Here is a 24195-nt window from a genome sequence, read left to right on the forward strand (position 1 = left end):
AATGTAGATGGCAAGCCTTAGGTCCTATCTTAGCTTTGTCTGCAGAGTCTCTCTTCTATGGATTTTATGGTGTGTTACGGTCTCATTCCCACCACAGGTGGAATTTCTTTTGTAGTCTTCCAACAACGAGCGGTTTATGCATGGAGAATTTTCTAAAAGTTTTGGGTATTCCTTTCTACTTTTCCCTGAGGCATGTTTGTTTGCGCCATTTAATGGAGTTGCGGTGGTTTGGGTTTGCTTGAGCCTTCGACCATTGTATGGATTCAGGATGGCTTGGTGCTGACAGAGCGAGTGGGATGGCGGAATAACGGGTGATTCTAGTTGTGTTGACGGGACTTCTCACTCGATATTGTGGCTTCCTCCGGAGCTGGTGGTTCGTGGTGTCGTTTTCGCCTCCCCATCTTCATTTCCGAAAGAACTAAAGTCTTGGGCATTAAGGGACACTATCAATTGGGTATTACCTGATTCTCTCGACTCTATACAAACTTTTTTTGGACATGCATTTGTGTTTATCAATTTATTCTACTATAGGGAAAATTTTGAGGATGGAAATTTATCTTAAAGTTTAAAAACTTTGGTGAATCTCACTAGTCCCTAATAAGCAAACTGTGAAATGTTTGTTGATATCTTTGTAAAAATGTTCAATTTTTTAATGATTTTAGATATAGTCTATAAAATGTTGGCGATTTCAAGGGTAAAATAGTTTTGTACTATAAAATTTGGGCGAATCATTTTTATAAAAATGGAAATTAACATATTTTTTTTTTGGAAAAATCATCGAATATTAGCCCATCTGCGAATATTAGTCCCTAAAATTTTCCTTCATCTATTGCTCAGTTTTTCATGGTGATTAGAATTATGGCCTACAGTGGGTTGGCTTATGTTTGAAGTGTGATCCTTCCCAAAGTTTTATGTGTGCTCCCCTACTTTGCTTTCTTCACTTGTGCTAGCTCACTCTATCCAGGGCTATCATCAATGTTCGCTTAAACCTTCCCATATTTTAGTGATTGTTTTTGCCCTTTCTAGTGCATGTGCAGTCACCGATAGGGAGGTTCCTAGGGCCCCCAAGGTAGACCATGAGCCCATCTCCAAGCACAAGAGGCCACGATCATCTACCATTCAACCACCCCTCCAAATATTTGTTACCAGATTCGCAATCTTGAGACCCTCACAACTAATGACTATCAAATTTTCTCTAATTTTGAAATCCTAGAGGAGGTAGGCCACTGGATTCTTGACCCTTGTCACATTAGAGGAAGACAGAAACAATACCTAAACTCCATCTCCCTACATTGGCAGATGAAAACCCTTCTTGGGAGGTTCTTAAAGGAGAAGCACAAGGAGTGAAAAGACATTATCTCTGCTTTGAATGATATACAGTTTGTTCACTGGTACCAACAGTCATGCCTAAAGAGTATGGATGCTCAAGTTGCCCACCTAGGAGCCACCTCTAGTGTGATTTAAAGCTTTCAATTCCTCCACGTTCCAGCGCTCAAGATCCATCTCCAGTGCCTTCCTCAAACAATTAATATCTTGTTCTGTTTTCGAGTAGTTCTTTTACTTGCAACTCAATAGCTAATAAGATTAAGATTATCTATTTACTATAGCTGATATTATTTTGGTTATACTTTCTTACTTGTAAGTAGTCAATAGATCTGGTTTTGTTAGTGGCAAATTGAGACTAGCCTACCGTGATTAAGGAAAAACAATGTTTATCTGCAAGTTGTAAGCTTAGAACTTTAACATTTTACGATAATACCAATATAAATTCAAAAAACAAACCATGCATACACTTAAAAAAAAAAAAAAAAAAAAACAAAATAAAAGAACAATGAAGGAAAAAAAATATTAGTGGAATCAACATGAATAGTAATTTTCGTTGTTAGATTTTAGAAAGGTATCTTTGATAAGAAGATAATTAATTACAATTATAACACCAAATATGAGATTGAGCATCCTCAACTTAGATGGTCTTGCCCATTGTGAAACTATTTGTTTAAGCATGATTTATTAATAAAAGTGAAGGGCATACCTTTAGACAATGTCCTTGTACAAACAACTTCGACTTACTTTTACCAATATTATTAAGCACTAGGCCTCTTCTACCTCTAACCTGTTTGTAAAGCAATCATGATTTCGTTGAAAATCAAGGTAAGTAATTTAAATTATGGGATTGATTGACATTTCTAATTTTTTATTAACTATTTATATTTTCTGTATTCAAGTTTCTGTGATTCATAATGAATTAAGAAAAGTCTTTTACTACAAATCACATAAAAGAAATTTTTAGCCGCCTCATTTTGAACCACACTTGTGATTCAAAAAACATTAGTCAAAAATTTTCTTAACTATCCAAACGTTAAAAAAACACAAAAACGTTCTATGAAAAAATAATTTTGATGTCTGATTGGCTTGAGTAATATTTATTCACTTTGACGTTTGAAAAAATTATTCACTATCAAATATTATACCCGAAAGAAAAAAGAAACATTCTGTCGAACGTCAAGTCACAATTACGTCGTTGGTGTTTTGTGTGATATTTATCCCACATCTATAAATTCCAGTGTGAATGTGCACCGGGCACCATTTCGCATAAATATCGAGATATTTGCGAATCCTTGATGTGTACGTTACTTTATTTTTAATTCTTTAGGAAAGTGCAATTTATCATGTGAGGAAGAAGTTGTTGCGAATCTCATGGAACTTCGTGTTTGATATGACCAATTTTCGTACGCATCTTTATATTTAATTATTTACGAGGTGACAGTTGCAGCCAATGATGTGAAGTTATCGCGACTTTTTGTTCGATTGGACCAATTACTTCACGCGGCTGGACTTTTGCGATCGTGAATTTGTATGACAGTTCTACAGAAATTGAATGGCAGGTTCGTATTTCACTCGGAAAGTTACAATTGATATAACTTTTCTATTATTATTGACGATTTAAAGTATATTATATTATTTTTAAAAATAATATAACATATTATTATTTTTTTGTTTGTTAAGTGGTTTAAAGGGTGAGGATCAGGGTATTTAAGTCGTTATGGTCATGGGCATTTAAATTGTCAAAGTCATCCGGGGATCGCACTCGGCCTGAGCCACACCAGTCTTGATAGAATTTTTAGCATGTCTCTTGTTGTTAAAGTCACCCGAGGATCGCACCCGGCCTGAGCCACACCAGCCCTGATGGAATTTTTAGCATGCCTCCTCATCCTTGCAGGGGGCACAACCACCCCTCGTGAGGTTTGACCCTGGGTCACATCGTGGATCACCTTGGTGACTAGACCCATCCTCGGCTAACTAGAATATTTAACATATTTCCTCATCCTAGCACGGGGCACAACCACCACTCGTGAAATTTGATCCTAAATCGCTAGTGAAATTTGATCCTATATCACCTTAGTGACCAGGCCTATTCTCAACTTATTATCCTAATAAAACTTAACATATAATATATTATTATTATTATATATAATATAATATTAATTATATATATTTCGGGGAAAAGGTTATGCTTGAAATATTCACACTTAGAATATAGAATACCACAAGGTGTTTATTTTTTTTAGTTTCACAACTTTCAACACTTTTATATTAAATTTACATTAGCTTTTGAAAAGACACGTATGAACACTAATTTTCGAAAGCACGTGCATAAAATATTGACCATAAACATCGGACATCACATTTTTATAGCACTTTTACCGGGTATAATTTTAACTAAAACTTTCACCACTCTTAACCGTTCTTTTCATGGTTAAAAGCGTGTTAAATTTTTAAAATGAATATATGAATATTATTTAATTTGGGCTAAAAAAGTGTTTAAATTTATTTATAATTTTATGGTCAAAATATTTTTGTTGTAACATTAATCTTTTTAGTGTTTTACGTTGTCAAAATTACAGTGAGTAGGTTTCTCTCTAAGCTGTACGATAACCATCATCATCATCATAAAATAAAATTGAATATGATGAATTGATAATTAATATTTATTAAAATTAAATTAGTTTTTTTGGCTAAAAAAGTGTTTAAATTTATTTATAATTTTATGTAGGATGTTAAAATAAAAAGTTTGAAAAAATTACAAGATTGTTTTATTTTTTATTATTTATGAAGTGAGGAAGGTTAATAGTGTAATAAATATTTTGAAATTGAGTTTTAATTCGAGTGTAAGGCACTATAAAAGAAATGGTCTTTTATCTTCAACCTTTTTAATGCCACAAAGACAAAGGTTATTGCATGACATGATATTTTAGGTGTTGATTAATGTACTAGATTATAGAAGTTCGTAATTATTTTAGTAATGTTGATTTTCAAAAACTAAAAACTACTTTTGACATTCTAAATTAGGGTTGGCCACATCATTTTTGTTATATATTTATTGAGCTATAGTTTCTCTTTATATTTATATGAATAATATTTTTAATATTGTTGGTATCATGCAAGAAGACATCTTCCTAGCTACCCTAATGATTTTTGGCATCTTGATGCCATCTTTATTTGAGCCATTCGTGGTTATCCCTAGAGGTGGAACCAATTTTTGGGAACAATTCAACAATTCATACTATTTCTCTGGTTCTTGTACATCAACTACCTAACCATGGACATGCACTCAATGGGGGCAAGGTTAGCTTAAGGTTTATTGCTTTTAATATTGAGACAATAAATTATAAATTTATTTTGGATATGCTTTGTTCTTCTCTAAAATTCTCTAGAGATATAGTATCCCCACACTTCACATCCATGTAAAGCAACAAGAGTGACAAGAGTATCAAATATTATTATTTTTCGACAACTATTAAGTTACAATTGTTTTCAAGGCCATAATGAACTTCCTACCCTTCATTTATATTTTTTTCAACATTATTATAATCTCAAGTAAGCTTATGATGAATATCAATTCTAGATATAGAAAATAAAAACCGACAATTTTATGATTATCAACAAATTTTAAACGAATAATTATCATTTAAATCTTGAATTAAATTTGTATGACATCTGTTAAATTTTATGATTCTTCTATGCTATATCAGTTACTTTAGCCCAAATTACTTCTTTATTAACAATGCATCCAATTATTAGCAGTATAACCAATCATAAATGTAACTAAAGAAAGAACAATGTATGTAGTGACAAAGAAGACAATAACACAACCATAAGAGACAACAGATTGGTCCAAGACTAGGGAAAAACCCCACAAGGGGGAAACCCTTTCAAATCTTCTTCTTTAATAGATTGTCATAAAAAGATTTCAGTAGAGAGTACAATGAGCCCAATACATATGCTTGCAGTGGATATCAATGAATCAGATCTACAGATCTGTATAACAACAGAGAGAAACCTAGATCCACCAGATCACTGAAGCCAAATGAAGCCAAGATGTTAAGCCCTAGATCTGAACTAGAGACACTCTCATCAAAACTATATGCGTGTGTATGAAACACCATGGACGCTCTCTCAGACACTATGTGAGGCCGACTGTGACTTATCGATCCCTCTCGGGAAGACTATGCATTTGTCCAGGGTAAAATATACCAGAAAACCTTGGACGCTTTATTATTGTTGTTGTGTGTGTGTCAGGGATGGCTTGGAAGCTATATGGGACACTCTGTGCGAGCGTCCGGCGACAAATGCAACCCGATCTAAATTTGAACCCCTAGACGCTCTCATAAGCATGTCTTCCAACGTCTAGGGCTCTCTGGATGTTGTCTTGTCCACTCTGAGCCAGCGTCCAGGGACTAAAATGCCCTGTTCTATGTCAACGTCTAGAACCCAAAAAACCCTAACTCAGAGTGAACCTCTCACAGATTTTTGACTTTGTGCGAACTCCTTCCGTCGAACCTGTTCGAACCAAGAAAAAAGAGAAGAATAGAAAATGACTTGATTAATGTGTTGAAATTAACTTGAGGTCACTTCTATTTAGAGGCTTTCTTGAGGGTTTACTTGGGGTTAATATTGACCCAAGAAGTTACCCATGTGGTTAGGGCCGACCCATTCCATAATGTATGTGTGAATAAAATAATTCAAAACTTAACTTCTGCTTAACCAAATTGGGTGATCTTTAGGTCGATTTTGGTCCTCTCAAAAAGAGGAATTTAATGCAAGCATCATCTCGGGCATATGACATGTTCAATGTGTAATTTGACCCTAGTTGAAAAAATTAACACTCCCTCTCAACTAGGAAGAATTCCACCTGCCAATATCTATCAGTTGATCTTCACATCATCTTGTCATGTTGTTGTAATGCTTTGATTGTCTCCACTCAACTCTATCTACTGAAACTTTCTTGGATCTATAAGAAGAAGAATCGAAGAGAAATAATTTCCACCCATACCGAGTAATAGGATAACACATCATATAGGGGAGCACATCCTCAACCCTGGAATCTCATCGGGGAGCTTACCCTCAACTCGAAATCTCGAAAAGGGAGTAATTCTCAACCCAATCCTATTGCCTATCGATCTCCCCAAAAATGAATCTTAGTAGTCATGTGGTAGAACACCTACATCATAATCGACTTGGGTTGTACACCCCAAGTACACTCTCAACTCGTTGGCTAAACAAGGAGTGGTATTGTTATGAAACCAGCTCAAGAAAAGATAGAAAAGATAGATCAACGCCTTAGAATTCAGCCTCTTCGAGGGGGAAACCTCCTTTACATTACATAAATGAACAATTCTTGGATGATTCAAATGACAAAACCTCCTTTCTATATATAGGAGTCTATGGAGTCACAATATAATCCAGCCGACCTAACAACAATAATATAAAGCCACAAAAATAACAATAGAGGGATTCTATGGGCACATTAATAACAATATGGGGGTAATGGGGGCACAACAATATAAATAAGGGGTATAACTACAATAGTAATGGGGTAATCACTAGTATTATAGGGACCCAACATGCCCCTCTCCTTCAAAAAAGTGTTGTCCTCAACGCTTGAGTAGTTCTGGATACTTCTGCATAAAATTCTCATCCTCCCATGTGGAATCTTCAGCGGATAAGTTCTTCCACTTGATAAGATACTCTGAAATTGATCGATTTCGTAGCTGTCGAGTTCTTGTTTCTATGACTGCTTCCGGTTCCAATATAATTTTTCCTTCCTCGTCAAGTTCTGGCAATATTGTTTGAACTGGGAGCTTGTCGCCTATAACCTTCTTTAAGCATGAAACATGGAAAACTGGGTGCAATCGAGAAGCTGCAGGAAGCTCCAATTTGTATGCCATAGTACCAATCTTTTGCAACACCTTGTACGGACCATAATACTTTGGTGATAATTTATTATCCTTCTTAGCTTGCTTGAGGGACATTTGCTTATATGGTTGTAGCCGTAGGAATACCCAATCACCTACATCAAAACTTCTTTCACTGCGATGTTGATCTGCCTGTTGTTTCATTCTATTCTGTGCCAACACGAGGTTATCCTTTAAGAGTTGGAGGACTTGTTGTTGATGTTCGATGTGATGTTCCACTGCCTGAACCTTAGAATTTTCTCTTAAATATGATGTGATGGATGGTGGTTGATACCCATAAAGTGCCATAAATGGGGTCATTTTTGTTGCTGTATGGAAGGAAGTGTTATACCACCATTCAGCCAGAGGCAACCATTTGACCCATTGTGTCTGTTTATCAGATACAAAGCAACGAAGATATCCTTCCAAACATTTGTTTACTATCTCAGTTTGCCCATCAGATTGAGGATGATAAGATGAGCTATGAGCTAACTGAGTACCAAGACAAGAAAATAATTCTGTCCAAAAATTTCCAGTGAAAATGGGATCTCTGTCACTTACAATAATCTTTGGGTTTCCATGTAGCTTTTGAATTGTTTCCATAAATGCAGTAGAAACTGTACTGGCTTTAAATGGATGTGATAATGCACAAAAGTGTGCATACTTGGTAAGTCTGTCAACTACCACCATGATGACACTCTTTCCCTCAGACTTGGGTAAACCTGTGATAAAATCCATTGAAACCTCCTCCCAACGTTGGCTTGGAATGGATAAAGGTTGTAATAGACCCGGTGTCTTAATTGTTTCAACTTTATTTTGTTGGCAAACCAAACATTCTGCCACAAACTTTTGAATATCTGATTTAAGGCCATCCCAAAAAAATTCCTTCTTAACCCTGTGGTAAGTTTTTAAAAATCCTGAGTGCCCTCCTAAGGGAGAAGTGTGCAATTCCATAAGAATCTTTTGTTTTAGCTGGGAATTCTTACAGAGGTATAAGCGATCTTTGTACCATAACGAATCATTTTTCCAGCTAAATGTATCAGACGTACTGGAATCTTGTTGTAGCTTTCGAATAAGTGCCCACACTTCTTCGTCATTCTTCCATTCCTCCCTTGCTTCATTTATCCAATCTGGTTGGATAATAGAAATGGCGCACAACAATGCTTCCACATCCTCATCCTTTCTTGAGAGTGCATCTGCCACCACATTTTGCTTCCCTTTTTTGTAGATGATTTCAAAGTCATAACCCAACATCTTTGTGACCCACTTTTGTTGCTCTTCAGAGGATAATCTTTGTTCTAAAAAGTATTTAAGGCTATCATGATCCGTTTTTACCTTGAAGTGTCTTCCCATTAGGTAGGGTCGCCATTTCTTAAGTGCATGGAGTATTGCCAACATTTCCTTCTCATAAATAGCTTTGCTTAAAAACTTTCCCTTGATTGGACGACTTTCAAAAGCAATGGGTCTTTCATCTTGCATTAGAACAACACCAATTCCATTTCCTGAAGCATCACATTCCACAATAAAGGTTTTTGTGAAGTCCGGTGTAGCTAAGACCGGTGCTTGGCACATTGCCTCTTTAAGATGTTCAAAGGCCTTTGTTGCTTCCGGAGTCCATGAAAATGCATCTTTCTTCAATAATGTTGTTAGAGGTGCTGCTATTCTCCCATAATTCTTAACAAACTTGCGATAATACCCTGTCAACCCAAGAAATCCTCGCAGATGCTTTATGGATGTGGGGATTTTCCATTCCTTAATGGCTTTAATTTTGCTAGGGTCTACCTTAACTCCTTCATGAGATACAATATGACCCAAATATTCCACCTCCTGGACTCCAAAGAAACATTTGGATCTTTTGCATATAATTGTTTCTCCTCCAATAGTTGTAGCACCCTGTCAACATGTTCAACATGATCCTTCCAAGACTTGTTGTAGATTAGTATATCATCAAAAAATACTAACACAAATTTTCTAAGGAATGGTTTGAAAATTGAATTCATCAAACCTTGAAATGTTGAAGGTGCATTGGTAAGGCCAAAAGGCATGACCAAAAATTCATAATGACCCTCATGAGTTCTAAATGCCGTTTTTGGAATGTCTTCAATCTTCATTCTGATTTGATGATATCCTGAACGAAGATCCAACTTGGTGAAGTAAATTGATCCATGCAATTCATCCAGTAATTCATCAATGACAGGAATGGGGAACTTATCTTTAATAGTGAGCTTGTTGAGCTCCCTATAATCCGGACACATGCGCCATGATCCATCCTTCTTGTGCACCAATACTACTGGAGCAGAGAAAGAACTTTGACTCGGTTGAATTATACCAGCCTCTAGCATTTCTGCAACCATACGTTCAATTTCACTTTTTTGGACATAGGGATATCTGTACGGCCTGATGTTTGGAGGAACACTTCCTGGAATCAGATGAATAGCATGATCATGATCACGCATAGGTGGGAGACCTTTGGGAGTCTCAAATACCTTGGAATGATTGTCCAGGACTTTTTGGAGATCTGGAGAAATAGATGATTCCAATGTGGAAACATCTAGCGAACATAATTGTGCAATTACACCCTTTGCTCCTTTTTTAGAAGCTTTGTCATACCATTAGAGCTGATTATCTTTCCTGGTTTCCCTGCAATACCCCTTAATTCAACTTCCTTTCCTTCCACAGAAAATTTGATGAAAAGTTCTTGAAAATTAAAAGCTATTGTACCCAAGGATTGTAGCCATTGGACTCCTAGTACAACATCAGCACCTCCCATTGGAATGGAAAGCATTGGGCTAGTCAATACATATTCTCCCATGGATAGCTTGATATTATGGCACTTTCCAGAGCAATTTATTGTTCCTCCATTTGCAATCATCACTTGACACTCTGGTGCTGGATATAGGAAGCAATTCAATTCTTTTGCTACCCTACAATGAATAAAATTGTGGGTGCTTCCTGAATCAATCAACACTATTACCTTTTTCTTCTTGATTTGTCCTTCTATCTTGATGGTTTGAGGAGTGGTAATTCCCGCCAATGCATTACAAGATATGGTCGGATTTATTTGTTCTTCATCTAGGCTTTGTTCCTGGAGTATATCCTCTTCTTTTGACCTTTCTTGCTCCTTTTCTTCTTCCTCTTCACAATCTATGTAGAATAATTTCTTCTCAGCACACTTATGACCTTTAGTGTATTTGCTATCACAACTGTAACAAAGCCCTTTTGCTCTTTTTTCTTCCAATTGTTGTGGTGTCAACCTTATAGGTTGTGGAAGACTAGGGGCAACAACACTTCCATCTTTATAGTTGTGAGTGGTATGCTTCCTGGTTGCCATAATTTTGCTTTCCATTTTTCTTGCTAACCTGAATGCCTTCTCTAATGAATCAGGTTCCCAAAGGCGAACATCATGTTGGATATTATCCTTTAAAGACCCTATGAACACATCAATCCTATGCTCCTCTGGAATATCTTTTACCCTTATGTTCAATTTTTGGAACTCCTCAATGTGCTCCATTATTGAACCCTTTTGTTTGAGACTTATCAATTGGCTAAAAAAAGTGTTGCTTTTTGTATCCTCATAATGTGCTATCAATTCTTCCGTAAAAATTGCCCAAGTGATAAATTGTTTACGAGAGCAAAGCCATTGATACCATACAAACTGATTTGGTTCCAAATATAAAGTTGCCATACGTACCTTTTGTGTGTTTTGCACATTATTGAGATCGAAGAATTGCTCCATCTGTAATATCCATGTGGCGGGATCCTTGCCATCAAACTTCCTCATATCGATTTTTGGAATATGGTGGGTCTTCGATCCAACATTAGAGTCTATGGAATCATGATTAACATTTCTTTTGTTCACATCATGAGTTTCCTTTACAACCTTTTCACCATTAGTAAGTATTTCTTGTAGAAAATTTGTCAAATCTGTCTTCAAATCTGCCATGTCTGTCTTCAAATCTGTCCTCAAATCTGTCTTTAGATCATCCATCTTAGCTTCCATGCCCTTTATCTTAGATTCCATGCCATTTATCTTAGCATCTGTTAGCTTTTGTGAGCGTGACATTTGTTGCACTTGTTCTTGTAATTTTGATATATCATGTAGCATTTCTTCCTCTTCTTCATGAGTCATGCTAGAGCTTTCAGGTTCCTTACTAGGTGTTTGCATTTTCTTTCCTCGGGGCATCAGTTACCGATAATAATGCTTTACTATGCCCTTTGAATTCCTTCAAACCAAGCTTATGCAAAAATAAAAAATAAAAACTACACACCTTTTTTTACTTTGTAGAAGCCGATATTGAATCTGATGTATCTCTGTAATTTCGAATCATCCAGTTCTGAAATTGTGACCTGTAGTAGCCTTCTATGTCCTCTTTCCAATGCCACTAGTCTGAACCAAATTGGATTCTCCAAGAAAGAGTTATGCACAATCTCCCACAGTGACCTGATTATAGACTAGTTCAGTAGAGCGAACTTGTATGAAGTGCCACGTGTCACTGTTTCAACCTTTGACTCTTAAAAATATAAAAAAGAAAACTACAGTCCGTCCTCTTTCTGTACCTTCTTACGAAATTTCAATCCGATGCTCAGAAAGAAAGTTATGACGATTTTCCCCAGGTCACCTGTTTTGAGTGTAATTCAGGAGTCTGCAAAAAGACCAACTTCCTGAGATCATATCTCCGAAAATATTGCACGGAAAGCTCTGAAATTTGGACCCAAGGTTCAACGCGATTTCTTCTCAAATGGTTTTTTTTTGTGACTTCTGAAACGTCACAGAAAAAAAGTTATAGAAAAAATGCCACGATGACCTGTTTGGAGCAGCGAAACCCTAGAATCCAAAGCTCTGATACCAAATGTTATGAAACCAGCTCAAGAAAAGATAGAAAAGATAGATCAACGCCTTAGAATTCAGCCTCTTCGAGGGGGAAACCTCCTTTACATTACATAAATGAACAATTCTTGGATGATTCAAATGACAAAACCTCCTTTCTATATATAGGAGTCTAAGGAGTCACAATATAATCCAGCCGACCTAACAATAATAATATAAAGCCACAAAAATAACAATAGAGGGATTCTATGGGCACATTAATAACAATATGGGGGTAATGGGGGCACAACAGTATAAATAAGGGGTATAACTACAATAGTAATGGGGTAATCACTAGTATTATAGGGACCCAACAGGTATTCCCAACAAGCTGGTCTACTTGTGGGTATGATGACAACTAGGGTATACTCTGCAAAGACCAAACAGGGGAGCATCATTCTATGATCCTATGAAGATATGGGAGAAGAATTCTTCAACCCTATGGGTAACATATACGAGTTAGCCCTATTGTCCAAAGATCCCTCAACCCTAGGAGCCCTCCATTACAATTTTTCACCCTAGGAGATCAAACAAGGTAGGAATAGTTGGCTTAGTGTCCTCGATTAATGTTGCCCCTTATCTAGAGGGGCTACATCCATCAGTACAAGTTGTTCTCTAAAAACCAAGGACTTTCTCTTTGATAATGTGTTGGTGAGAATATCTGCAATATGTTCATCTATCGATATGTGATGGAGCCTGACAGCTCCTCTTTGTAGCATGTCTCGAATAAAGTGATATCGAATTTCAATATGCTTGGACTTATCATGAAACACATGATTCTTTTCCAAACATATTCCACTCTTATTGTCGTAGTATATCACTATAGTATCTAAGACCTTCTTAAATAGCTCTCCAAAGAGCTTTCTCAACCAAACTACTTCATAGCTAGCCATGCTAGCGGTAATGTATTATGCTTCAGCGATGCTTAATGCTACAGAATTTTGTTTCCTGCTCATCCAGGATATCATGGCAGATCCAAGGCTAAAACAACATCCAGATGTAATTTTCTCGTCGATAACATTTTTGGCCCAATCAACATCAGTGTATCCACGAAGTTGAACATTTCCAACAGAATATCTCAGGCCATGTGTGATTGACCCATGCAAGTATCTCAATATGTATCTGGAAGCTATCCAATGTGTGTGGTGGGGCTTGGTCATGAATTGACTCAATGTGTTTACTGCATAGCATATGTTTGGACGGGTGTTCACAAGGAACATTAGAGCCCCAATTAGTTGTCTATACTTGGATGGATTTTCCAAGTCTGGTCCTGCAACATCTCCACATAACTTCTTGAAGTTCATTTCCATTGGTGTATTCAGTCATTCCAAATCTTTCTAGTAATTTTACAACGTATTTTCCTTGTGAAAGGAAAATCTCACCAAGCTTTTACCACACCTCAAGGCCCAAAACATAGTGCATCAGACCAAGGTCTTTCATCTCAAATTCAAAGGCTAGCTTCCTATTACATTCGATCATCAAAGGCTCACTACCTATCAAGAATAGATTGTTGACATATAAAACCAAAATCAATGGCATACCTTAGACTACCTTGAAGTAGAGGTTGGGATCGACATTTCCTCTTGTGAATCCCAGCTTTACTATGTAATTGTCAGTGCATGCATACCGTTGTGGCTATTTCTAGCACCTGCAACAAGAGTGCTTCAGAAGATATAGAAAGCCTCCTAGAGACAGCCTTTGGGTTGACTGTAGACTAGTGCCTAGGACATCTTAAATAGAGGAGTGTATGGAAGATTATCTGTCAGTGGTTTTTGGAGCACTCTAATTGTCACGTAATAAAAAGATAATAAAAGGGGCTTGGTTCAATAGGCCTTCATTAAGGTAGACTCAAGCCAATACATGGATCAAAATGCGGGTGGGTATATCGGGGCAATCTCAAAGAAAAATGTCTTCTTCTGGTAGCCGACACACAATAGTGAGACAACTTAATACTGAAATTGTAGTGAAGGTGGAGAGGAGGAGAGGAAGAAGGGAATTAGATGCATAGGGCTATAAACAAATATAATCTTTTGCAACAAATTTCCCGCAGAAATATGGAAGAGGGAGGAGGTGAAATGGCAGAAATAGCGGGGTGCTAATTAAGGTTTCAAGCAAGGTATAACATGGGTATCATTAGTGCTAAACATCACGAGTAAATTTGGGCTCACATAGGTATTGTAGGTTAATCCAATAACACAAATAAATTTGCAATTACTACAGGTATTGTAGGCTATTGAATAACACATGTAAATTTGTAATACAACACAGGGACTGTTCTCTATTTATCCTAGGTAAATCCATGAATCAGAGAGAAACCAACAACTTCATGATACTATTCCAGAGAAGGGAAAGCACAAATGAAATGAGATTACAGAAGGGAAAACATACTACACATTGATCTTCTTGGAATCGCGAGGAAAGTTTCATTAGTACTTAGAGGGTCTAAATAACCAGTCCATAACAATCAGCACAACATCAGTCAAGTCCCCCAAGAATGAGCAAGTAGAACCAAAGTGGCATATGAGAATTCAAACCCTGTGGGTGCTAAATTCCGGAACCTTTTATCAGTGTTTCTTCCCCTAATGGTGTTTGTTTCTAGTTTTGTGCTTTCGGTTCTTGTGACTTGTTTGCACTTGATTTTTAGTTTTGTTTTTGTCTAGTGCATGGTCATGCCACGTTTGTTGTGGTGTCGTATTGCTATTGGTTTTTCTTCTTGGTTTCTTTTGGTTCTCACCTTTTATGTTTTCAGGGTCTTGGGAATTGGTTGGGAAAGAGGAAAGTTAATGAAGCTTAGGGATAGCTATGTGGTACCCAACAAGTAATGCAAGGCTCGTATGAAGTCTGCTGCATGAGTAAATGGCATCTAAGGCAAGAATATAGCATTTAATTGGATTGGTTGGGTCCATTGGTGTAAATGGAAGATGGAAGGACAATCATGAGAAAGGTAACAAGAAATGAAAATTGAATGGATTTGAGGTGTAATATTCATGTGATATGTTGGGAACTATTGTTATCAATGTTGTGCACATGATAAATGGATAAAGGGAGTTTTATTAACCTTGACCTTATGATATTGGATAATTGTTTTGTGATCATGATTATGCTAATGTCTATATATGTATGCATGTATGTATGTATGTGTTGTTTTGACAGGGTCGTGAGGGGTCATGATTATTTCAGTTGATGTCTATATGTGCATATATATGTATGTATGTCTTTGTCTGATAGGGTTGTCAGAGAGCATGATTGTTTTATGCTAATGATTACATGCATATGTGTATGTATGAATGTCATTGTCTAACAAGGTCATTAGGGATCATGATTTTTTTATGCTAATGTTTATGTGTGTGTGTGTGTGTGTGTGTGTATATATATATATATAATTTTATGATAGGATCATCAAGAATCATTCTTGTGGAGGAGTGATTGTGTATGCAGGTGAATGGAATGAAGAGGTTCCTAGTCTTATGAGGAATCAAGTGGGAAGAGTTAGTATGAAATTTCTTAGAAGGTGTACCAAAAACATTCCACTTAAGTCACTGGTGACACATGACCCTAAAAAAAGCTATCGCTGCTTACGCTTCAAATTTTCAATAACAATACTAGAAAAAAATACAACAAAACAACATATGCAATAAGAAATAGAAAACAAAAATATATATCCAATGTAATAAACAAAATGGAAATACTTTTAAAACAAATAATAAATATTTTATTGATAACACTTGGTGAAGGATATCTACAAAAGGGTCTACAAATCCCCCTCCATGGGATGGGTCCATTGATATCCTTGATGCTTCAATAATCGATTCTGTCTCTCAATGTGTAAAAAACCCAAAATAATGTGTAGTGAACTCAAGTGGAAGCTCAAATGAAAAGAGACAATAATGGTGGCGATGATAATGATCATGGTGAAGAATGAATGGAAAACCCTCCTATTTATAACAAAGTATTGAGTTAATCTTGAAAATGGAGAATAATAAAATAATATTGACCAAATCAATATCTAACCATTAGGAATACTTTATTATATTTTTTGGAGAGGGAAAAGATATTCAAAATAGTCAAATATCTTTATTTAGAAATAATTAACAAATAAAATGATTTATTAATTATTTCGTGAGGATTAAGAATGGTGTGAAATTGAAATAATTATTAAATAGTGATTTAACAATTATTCCAATAATAGGAATAAGGAATAATAAATAAATAGTTATTTATTTAATTATTCCTAGGCGATTTAGTCAAAGGTGACAAGGAATAATTATCAAACAATGATTTAATAATTATTCCTAGATAAAATTAAATAAATAATGATTTATTTAATTATTCTCATGGGGTTTTTAAATGTTAATTAGAATTTTTTTTAATAAAAATGGTTTACTAAATTATTTTCCATGTTGAAAGTGATTTTACTATGGTAAAATTAATCCTACATAGTGTATTTCAATCAACCTAGTTAGAAATGGCAAGGTGATAATTTTTTGGTGATAACATATTGCCCCCCAATCTATGAGTGTTAGGAGAAAATGGTATGACAGAAATACATTATAGGTTACACTTCCACACGACACCAAAGGGGAGTGAGAGAGAGAGAGAGAGATATATAGTTGAAGCAATGAAAGGACTGCCAAAAATGGAAGGGGTGAGACCTAATAAACTGATAGAAGTCTCCTTTTATGTTGGAGTACTTGATCTCAAATGAGGCGGGGGAGACATACCCATACTCACTGATATAACTGCGTACAAAGAATAATGGTGAGACCAACAATGTGGGACTGAGATACAAAGTACATGATACATGATATGATGGCATCAATGGGCCAAAAAATAATACAATGAATCCCATAGACATTGTGCTTGGAAAAACATAGGTCGAGAGTGAATACAATAACGTCTGAGTACATGATACATAATTCCGCTCAAGCTAACATGATGTCGGGGGATCACAACCAAAGAAGCCCTACTGAATAGGAAAGGGCTATGAAGATTTGAAGGGATCATCTGAAGGAGACATGCATGTTGTGCACGTTGTAAGCGACTAAAACCGAACCCATCACATCTGTGAAACTGCATCTGAGACTGGATCGAAATTTGCAGAAATCTAGGCATGTGGGGGGCTGCATGAAGGGCCACCCCCTCATGAGGTCCGGAGCATCTCAAACACACCCAGGAATGACTGGGACAATCTCCTTGATCACCGAACCATCAAGTGTATTATTCCCAATCATGCGATAAGGAGATGGCAACGAGGACGTGAGAAACAACCAAGTAAAAGAGAAATGATGATTCCCTTAGCTTGATCCGACGTACCAAACCAAGAGAAAAGATGGAACCAAGGTACATCGCCCTCTAGACCGCACTTCTGGAATAAATGTGTTGAAGTCGAAATAAGGGGGCCCACCAAAGTTAAGGCAATAAGAAATCATTAACAAAGGCACGAGGTATCATTGTAGAGTGAATGATGGAATGACACCAAGGATGATGATGGAAGGAAACAAGACAAGTGATAGACTTCCAACGTCCCTTGTCAGAGCATGATATGTATGGTTGACTTGGTAGCCACTACCTGATTTCTAGAGGGGATGGTCAATGCCTCAAATGGGGGTTTTGCAAAGGAGGAGAAGTAGAGCTAGAGGCCAAATATGAATACAATGGGATGGATGCGATAGAAATATGTATGGAACATTGTAATTGGACTCAACGGGACTCAGAATAGACTAAATAGATACAAGGGTGACTCATCTCGGAAGCTATGAACAAGGGTGACTCGATGATGCTACCACGTGGGAGAGGCCCGAAGAGGACAATAAAAACATGAGTAAATGATGGTTACTCATGATGAAAATAAACACATGAGTCGACAAGTTTAAAGTCAAAGTGGTTCCAAAGTAAAATTGACTCATATGAATAAATTTAGTTTTAATTGGCAATAAAGTGAAACCTTGTGGAAAAAATGGCTTTTGGGTGAAGTGTCAAATTACCAAAACAAAGGGAGACCCATTACAAAATTTAGTGATATATTTCGAACAGTACTAACATTTTGTCAAACAGAGCTATGGTTTGCTCACAATGGGCAACGAAAAAACTAGGGTTTTTCCTATAAAAGGGTTTCTTGGCCCAAAATCCAATTCATTTTCATAGTGAGATGGTGGAGAATTTGGAGAGGAGGAGAAGACCCTAAATCTTAAGGAGATCATAGTGGACAAAATAACAAGAAAATTTTGGATCTATGAATTTCAGGTAGGTGGCCTTACTCATCTAAAGATGGCCTCAATGCTTATTCGAAGAATGGTTCCTGGTGAAGAATTAAGGAAATAAAAGATCACGAGAATGAACTACTAGAGGAGGTCTAGAATCATCCCCACCTACCAAGTCAAACCTAGTACATAGTGGTAAGTATGGCATCACATAGATTATGTTGTTTTAATATATGCTATCAATCATCTAGGATATGTGATGTGTATATGTCTTTCTGGAGGGGCTGGTAGGACAAACTATCCAAGGAATGAAAGAGGATAATTGACCATACTTAGATCACTGGGGTCTAGGCTGAGACTTATGTTGATCAAATGAGAAGCTAACTAGGGGTCTCATCATGCCCTAATCATGAGATACTACCCCTCAATGATTATGGAGGGGACTTATCTGGTAGGAAAAGGTGGGAATGATGCCCCTAGTTGGATGAGTTTGTGGAGTGTCGTTGTGTTCCAAGTGCTCAAAGAATGGTTTCAAGCATTCGACCATATTGGAACAAGATCCTGCAGAGGATCATGAGGAGATGTAGGGGAATATGTTTCCCCAATTTTTGTATGTATATATGCAGTATGCTATGGAAATATTAGATTTATTTAGAGTAGTGGACTCAAAACACATTTTGATGATGTGGTTCACTATTTGTTTATGTTATGGATATCTTCTTGTGGGAATAAAAGATAGATACAGTTAGAGAAACGAAATGGTGGATTACCAATCTCGTTTGGGACTGCATATATGAATCAAATGGACATAATTTTTGGGTTTGCATACATGGTGTCACTATACGAAAGAGTGGCTTCAGATATAAGGAATTGATGCTCACCTAAACAACATGGTGGTTGAACAACAATAATGTCTAAGGGACTGGATTATTGATGTAAGATGGAGGAATGATTAAGTGGATCATCCCTATGATGATCTGGTGTGATATGGGAGTGTAGAGTTTTTTCTAAATGGGGAACAATAAGGGTACTTGAGTCAACACTGTTAGATGCACTAAGAGGGTTGGGGAGAATTGCTTCTCCTCGACTCTCAAAAGTGGATGTACCCTTACCCAAACATTGAGTGGCAATGCAATGGCTAGAAGGTGGATGTGGTTCAAATTAAGGGGTTATTGAACCAATCAACCTCACCATGAATGAATTATGTAGACTCTACAACATATTGATCATGGGCTTGTTGTGGAAGGAAGTACACACGATGGTGAATATCATCCCAATGATAGTTAGTGGTGATCATGGCTTCCATGGTATTCATCGGAATTAAATATGGGAGGATGAGAGGAAGAGAGACCACATGATGATGAAATTTTTGGAAATAATTATTTTTTTTCTCTTGGTACTCAGTTAGCTCATAGCTCACCTTATCATCCTCAATCTGATGGGAAAATCGAGATAGTAAGCGAAATGTTTGGAAGGATATCTTCATTTCTTTGTATTAGACATACACAATGGGTCAAATGGTTGCCTCTAGCTGAATGGTGGTATAACATTTCCTTCCATACTAGAGTAAAAATGACCTCATTTATGGCACTTTATGGATATCATCCACCGTCAATCACATCATGTTTAAGATAAAATTCTAAGGTTCAAGCAGTGGAAGATCACATCGAGCATCAACAACAAGTTCTCCAACTCTTAAAGGATAACCTCACTTTGGCGCAGAATAGAATGAAACAACAAGCATATCAACATCGCATCAAAAGAAGTTTTGATGTAGGTGATTGGGTATTTCTACGACTACAACCATATAAAAAAATGTCCCTCAAGCAAGATAAGAAGGATAATAATTTATCACCAAAGTATTATGGTCCGTACAAGGTATTGCAAAATATTGGTACTATGGAATACAAATTGGAGCTTCCTGCAGCTTCCTGAGTGCACCTAGTTTTCCATGTTTCATGATTAAAGAAGGTTATAGTTGACAAGATCCCAGTTCAAAAGACATTGCCAAAACTTGATGAGGAAGGAAAAATCATATTGAAACTTGAAGCAGTCATAGAAACAAGAACTCGATAGCTACAAAATCAATAAATTTCAGAGTATCTCATCAAGTGGAAGAACTTACCCGCTCAATATTCCACTGGGACAATGAGAATTCTATACAGAAACATCTAGAACTACTAAAGAGTTGAGGAGAACACTTTTTTGAAGGAGATGGGCATATTAGGTCCCTATAATACTAGTGATTCCCCCATTACTATTGTCATTGTAGCCCATATTGTTATTGTTGTGGCCCTTTGGTCCCCATATTGTTATTGTTGTGCCCCATAGAAGCTCAGTATTGTTATTGTTGTGCCCTTATATTATTATTGTTAGGTCGGCAATGATTATATTGTGACCCCTTAAATTCCTATATATAGAAAGGATGATTTCTCATTTGTATCATCCAAGAATTGTCCATTTGTGTAATGTAAAGGAGGTTTCCCCCTCGAAGAGGCTAATTTTGAAGTCCTTGATATATCTTTTCTTCTATTTTTTGAGTTGGTTGCATAACAGTTGATCGATGGCGATGATATTTTCATTATGGGGAAATCATATCTTACAGTGAACCGCAGATGTGACAATTGACATAACGTAGGTATAACTATGACCAAAGAGGGTGTTATAGTCTAATGGAGCATCAATGACTTTGATGTCAATAGAGACAATCTTGCGAGAAATGATGATAGGATAGTTGTGATATAAGCCAAGGTGTTGTGAGGGATGACTATCCTAAGAATGGAGAGTGATGGTGGAAGGAGACAAGTCAGGTGAACCAAGTGGCTTCCAAATAATAGTAGCCATCACGAAGGTGGAGGTGTCTTCGTCTATGATACACCATTGTACAATGGCATTTCTTATGGAGACTGGAATTTGAAATGCAACGGATGAAGGTGGGGGAGGATGTTCTGACTTGTCAATGTCAAAGAAAATCATACGATTGTCATGGGGATCAACAAGACCCAAATTAGATATTAGAGATTTCCGTTAGGATGGGCACATCAAGAGGAATTCCAGCATTGACATGAAAACATGAGACTGTGCCAAGTAATCTACTTTGCTATAGGTATGGGAAGATTTAGTAAAAACATCATTACAATGTAATGGACCTTTGGGGATCTTGGGAATAACCTCTACCATAGGAAGATGGATATGTAAGGTACTGTTGATGCCTCTAAAATCACTGCATCAACATCGGTGAAAACCACCCGGTCCGTACCTTAAAACAACTCATTTTCTGTTTGTTGTGGTGGCTTCGACTGGATGTAATGGGACTAGTTTCCTAGTGATATATGAATTGATGGATGATTGATTTGTAATGGATAATGAGAGTGATAAGTGATCTATCCTAAAGTGCAAAAGTATACAAGGGTAACTAATCTATCCCGGGAATTCTTCTAACAATGCGATTCTTAATTGTTTTTATTGACAAATAAACATAAAGATGACTTATTCATAAATAAAAATATGCATTCATATGATAATTACTTTGTTCAATTAATTGAACAAAGTAATAATTTAAACGTTATCGTACTGATCTTAATATATTACCGACATATATATATGAAAGATGACAACTCAAATAACATTCAAAAGTGACAAGTTAAAGAATTGTTGTATAAACATATATACATCAATAATAGAAAAGTTGATAAATGCTAATTCACATAGAAACATAAAGAAAAAACATAGATAGTAGTACCGTATGCATTTGGATCTCCTCCGATGTGAATCACATTCAAATTCTGTCTTCTAATTTGAGAATACTTTCATAGGAAGCAAAAGTGCATATCTCATAAAAGCCTTCTTTATCAAAATTCAGAATTCTGGTCCAATCTTTTATAAATATATATATATATATATATATATATATATATATATATATATATATATATATCGGAAGTACAGTAGTGCAACTCCCAATTTAAGTCTTAATAAAAAATTGAGGACCCTTTCTAAAAGCATGAAAGGGTCTATAAATACTACAAAAATAACAAACTATGAAAGAAATATGCTATGCGCTGGTATAACCAAAACATAAAAATATGGAATTTATCTTGAAATAGTAGTGCTACAGTCGGTTGAAAGGATTCACTGAATCGACTTGTTCTCTTATGATTGCAGTTGACAAATGGCAAGCATTGGCTGGACCTTTGGTGGTTGACTCATACGAGAGTGTAACTGAGCCGACAAGTTCGGGAATCATGTGGTTGATCTCGTCTGTGAGAGGCTTGGTCATCTCTAGGGCTTCAGTTCTGAATTATTCTACCTTGGGATATCCTTTGAATCACTCTATTTGATCCTTCATATGAGTGATTTTCTCTTCTTTTGATTTATTCACGTGCTCGTTCAATAGCTGTAGTTTGCTCAATGCTTGGGATAACTCTTGCTGGTTATGGATGGCCTGTTCATCAATTCTCTGTTTTTCATTAATTAATTGCTCATTCAATTGTTCATTAAGCTATCTCTGTTCCGCCAATTGCTATTCAAGCTGCTTTATTTTTTGTTGCTGTTCTACCAATTGTGCCTCTAGTTGAATGATCTCTTGGTATTTTTCCTTCAACATTTGACTAACCTTTGAAGCCTTATCTATTTTTGCCATTGTATATGATCCGGCATATTGAGAAAGTTTGGTTAAATAATTGGAGGGATTTACTTCCACCCTCCATACAACATTCATCATTTCCATCTGAGGAGTCAAAAGAAGAGAGTGATCAATTTTCCTCTTCTTCCTTTGTCTTTTGACTACAACCCTATGCTTAGGGCTATAGAATAAATCCAATGGTGGTATCTCTTCTACATTCAAAACAATCTCATCAGTGGGATTTTCAGGGATGATCTCAATGTCTTTATGAAACTTGGGTGGGCCGCTTGTTCCTGCAATCAGAACTGTGTTGACTACTGTTTTCAGTGCTGTAGAAATTTGTGGTGTAGTGAACCCTTGGGTGTTCTCTAGATTACTGATAATAGAATCAAATTGTTCCCATTCCTTGATTAACTTAGGGTCAACATTAATGTGTGTATCAAGGGGTTCACTAATTGTTGCCTGCTTCTGCTCCTATTCTGGTGTTTTCTTCTTCTCAGAATCCTTTTCCATCTCAGGAGCATTCTCAGTAATTTTCTCTTCAACGTAGCCTTGAGGCCATACCATAGATGTCGTTTTTAATAAATATAGGGGCAAAGTTTCCAATCTTTGGGCTCTCAGCCTATTGAATTTCTCTAATCCTTCTGTTCCCAATTTAGTCTTAGACATTTATTTGACCTGGTAAAATATTTTTGCTGAAGCAAAAAATTCGTTAAAGCTATCCTCTTCGTGATCAAATCTGGCGATTTTAGCATGAGAGGTAACATTGTAGGCAACCTTTCTAGGGTCATATTGCCTTTTTCGGAATAGTTGCAAGTTTCAACAACTAAATTTTCTCAGCCTCTTTCTCTGCATGTTTAAAATCATGCAGGGTAAAGGTACCACACCAAAGGGGAAATGTAGGCCACATGTGTTTCTTAGAATCCCTAAGGGTCTTTGACATCTCTGCAACTGTTATTTGATATGCTAATTCCCGAGCCAATAGTTTATCGGAGATGTATAAAGGAAGAACATGAGGATCAATGAGATAGTTGGAAAGCCTTATATAGGTGAATTTCTCTTCTCCAAACCAACTACCCACTGCTGTTAGGTCAATTACTGCTTCCTCGGATATCCTAGGGGCAGCCTTATTGAATAAGTAGTAATATACAAGAAGAATAAAACCATGACAAATTCTATACAAATGGTTCTTATAATGGGCCTTCCATAGCTCCTTGTGATAGATTTGAACTGGATTATGATCTTAGGGAGTCCATTTCCATCTGAGAA

Source organism: Pinus tabuliformis, chromosome 4_1 (assembly GCF_031772625.1).
Source record: "Pinus tabuliformis cultivar Carrire ecotype Pingquan chromosome 4_1, CPIR1, whole genome shotgun sequence".
In the NCBI taxonomy this organism is placed as follows: domain Eukaryota; kingdom Viridiplantae; phylum Streptophyta; class Pinopsida; order Pinales; family Pinaceae; genus Pinus; species Pinus tabuliformis.